The sequence below is a fragment of the Psammomys obesus genome, unplaced genomic scaffold (assembly GCF_907164565.1).
Source record: "Psammomys obesus unplaced genomic scaffold, mPsaObe1.curated_primary_1811, whole genome shotgun sequence".
NCBI lineage: Eukaryota > Metazoa > Chordata > Mammalia > Rodentia > Muridae > Psammomys > Psammomys obesus.
Window position 1 is genome coordinate 15,826 of NW_026591598.1, and position 3,833 is coordinate 19,658.

A 3,833-nucleotide genomic window follows, 5' to 3' on the forward strand; every position below is an offset into this window, starting at 1 on the left:
AGATAGATAGATAGATAGATAGATAGATAGATAGATAGATAGATAGATAGATAAAACAGAACTTCTGATGTCAAAAGCAAGGTTAGTATATCTGGGGACTTTCCTGGATGGTAGAACTATGGCTAGGTCTTTGATGGATTAGGTCTTTGTTCCCTTTCTGGCAGGTGTTGGGACCTATGTGCTGACTTCTAAGGTCAGAATAGTGCCTCCAACATGACATCAGTCAGGTAAGATCTGGGGACCTGTTACAAGCAACCCCAGTAGCCACCAGACATTAAGAAAAATAAACAATTTTATGGATTGTTGGGTGGATAAAAGCCACAGAAAAACTGCATCTCCCCTGGACCCCAGGGTAGAGCCAAGGAAATCAGCTGAGCCACTTCAGGGCTTGAGAGAGCCTGCTCCCTTGAGTTTCCAAGGCTGGCCAGTTCACCATAGGCAGGGCCACAATGTCCACGGAGACCCAGAAGCCAAATAAATGACACCCTATGATATGACCCATTGAGGAAGGAGTCTTTTTCCAAATGGTCTCTTTGGCTAGTCAGATTGAACAAGCCCTGGTCTACAGGGTCTTGTCAAAGCCATCCTTTTCTAGAGACACTCAGGACTGCCTGGATGAAATTCTGATCTAGTAGAGTCCAGCCAAAGAAGAAATCAGAAGGCAGAACCAGAGAAGAGAAACTACAGAAGACCATGTATCACTAAAGCTCTAAGAATTCATAGTGTCCTAAAGAAACAGGTCAGAGAGCAGTGCAGGTACAGACCTGAGTAGCAGAGTAGTCCCAAACAAGTGTTTCCACCCACTAGACATAAAAATGAGAGACCCCAAGAGGCACAGAATCAACTGTGCAAAGAGGAGGGAACAGGATGAAGAGAGGATGGACAGGACAAGACTAAACCAAATGGAGGCAAATGACTCAGGCATCTGTATGGAAACTCAGTGACAGCAGGGACTTTAATGTGGACACAGACCTGCCATATCATGAGACTCTTAGCTAGTGACAATAGAAATCAAATCTGAGTCAGAGAAAAACGTGAGTAAGGGTATCAAGAAGCTTGCAAAAATCAAGAGGAAGTCGAAAATGAGTCTTAGAAGTGGGCAGAAATCAAAGTAAGCGTGGCAAGCTGAAAGAGCGGCCTGAAAGTTGGTACCGTGGCCATTGAGCACTGGGTGTGGCCGCCTTGTTCACCTTCGTGGGCCGAAGGATGCATTCACTGCTAGGACAACTGATTGTCAACTGTCTAGTGATTTTAGGTCATTTCGCAGATGAAAAATATATAAATGGATAACCCTCGGCTGATGCCTGTGGTGGCTGGAATGGAAATGACCTCCATAGACTCATCTTTTTTGAAGGTCTAGTCCCTAATTGAAAGGATTAGGAGGTGTGGTCTTGTGGGAAGAGGTGTATCATTGAGAGTAGCCTCTGAGATTTCAAAAGCCTAGAGCCTCTCTCTCTCTTTCTCTCTCCCTCTCTCTCTCTCTCCCTCTCTCTCTCTCTGCCTCTCTCTCCTACCCCTCTCTCTCTCCCTCCTAAAACTCCAGCACCATGCCTGTCTGCTGCCACACTCCCTACCACGGAAGTCATGAACTTACCCTCTGAAACTGTAAGCAAGCCCTAACTGTTTTGCTCTTATTAGTTCCTTTGGTCATTGTGTCTCCTCATGGCAATGGAACAATAATTAAAACAGTTCCCATGTAATCAACTAAAAACCACATCCTCTAACTTTAGAGTTGAGGGACTGTTAGTTTTCTATTGGTGTAACAAAATACATGACAACTACAAAAGGAAGACAGATTTACTCTGTCTTCACAGTTTCAAAGGAGTCCATGTTCGTTTGGTTCCAGTGTTTCTGGGCCATTATGAGAAAGACCATCATAGAATGGTGAGGATCCAGTGGTAGAACAAGATACTCACCTCATGACACAGACAGTATGAGAGGAAAGGCCCACAGATAACATAGATCATCCAGAAGCATGCTCCCATGACACACCTCCTCTCTCTAGATCCCACTGTCCAATAAGCCACTCTACACTACACTCAATAATGGATTAACCATTTGTTCAGTTGGAGCTCTCGTGACCTAAACATCTCTCAATAGGACCAGCATCTTGAGACAATCCTTCAACACTTGGGCTTTCTCAGGGATATCTTCATGCACAATCTATAACAAGGAGTGGGGGAGCAGCTTCCGTAAACCCACAAGTACAGAAAACAGGTGTTGATGGATACAGAAAACAGGTACTGAGAATGAGGTTGGGATCAAAGTAAGGTCCAAATGGATGAATACAGACTACCATTGACCCGTTGTCCATTTAAGTCCTCCAAGTTATGCATCATCTCAACAAGGAAAACACTCAATGTCATGTTTGAGAGAGTTTTAGATCCTGTAAAAACACATCCAGAAATGATCCATAGAGCATGGGTGGGTTCTTGACCTCCAGTGCTTCTAAGTGACTTGAGAAGGAGGGAAGGATTGGAAGGAAGGGAGGGCTGTCTGACTCAGAAGTCTAACTCATTCCTCAGCATAGTAATGCTGCTTCTAGTCCAAGGGGGAAAAAAAAAAAAACCTACCCTAAGAAAAAGAACAAATTCCAGATTTGAGGTCAAATTCTTTATAGCATCCTAGGTGTTTTGAGGTAGGATCTCACTCTATATCCCTGACTGGAGTGGAACTCACAAAGATCCATCTGTCTGTACCTCCCAAATTCTGGGGTTAAAGGTGTACACCACCATGCCTGGCAAATATTCCAGAAAAATTTAAAGTTAATTGGACACACAGAAAAAATGAAGAACAGCTTCCCAAAATTAAACCAACTCTCCATGCTGCTCCTAGGCCCAGGCTCCTGGATTTAATCCCAGAGTCTGGTTCCTATTTCAGCAAAATTCTCAGGGAATTTAGTACAGAAAGCCCATCCTGGTTCTGGGAAATGGTACACAAAACAATCAGCCTTGCCCCCAGGAAACACAAGAACAGGGAAGACCCTGGAAGTTTCTATAAACAAGTTAATGATTACATCAATTAAAAAAACAGTCGAGAGAAACACTGTGTATTCACACAGGCACCATCGTACAAATAAGGAAATGGGAGAGAAAGGAAATCCAGAGTTCTGGAACACAGCGAAGCCCATTGCCCAAATTCAGCCTTCTTTCTTAGTACTTCCGCCAGCTCTCAGAATCCTCTAACGAGTCTAAGCAGCAAAGTTAAATCTTTGTCTTTACCAGCTCAGTCCCCTCTGAGTCTCCAGGGTACCGCTGGGTCACTAGATCTAAAAGGTGTAAAAATATCCAGAGCAAGTACTTTTGCCAAAAGCACACGCAATTCCCCAGTCGTTCTTTTCCACCCTTTATGTCCGTATGAGTGACCTTCGCACAGTGCTCTCAGGAGGGCTCTAACCTTGTCCTTCATTTGGGCGATGAAGGAAACTGGAGGCACAGAGAAAAATTGGTAGTTCTCACTGTCGTAGTCACGATTCTGTCACTGTGAAGAGACACTATGACCAAGGTGACCCTTAAGAAAAAAAGCATTTAATTGGGGCCTTGCTTACAGTTTCAGAGGTTAAGTCCACTGACATCATGATGGCACACGTGGCCTGGAGCAGTAGCTGAGAGCTACGCAGGTGGCAGTGACACGCTTCCCCCAACAAGGTCACGATTAATAACCTTCTAATCCCTTCAAAGAGATCCTGGTGACTAAGCATGCAAAATACTTGAGCTTATGGAGGCCACCCTCATTGAAACCACTACATTCACTAAGCCACATAGTAAGAACATGATAACATTATAATTCAAGCCTGATACTTCTCTTTAAAGTCTGATCCTGCTCAGGTCAAA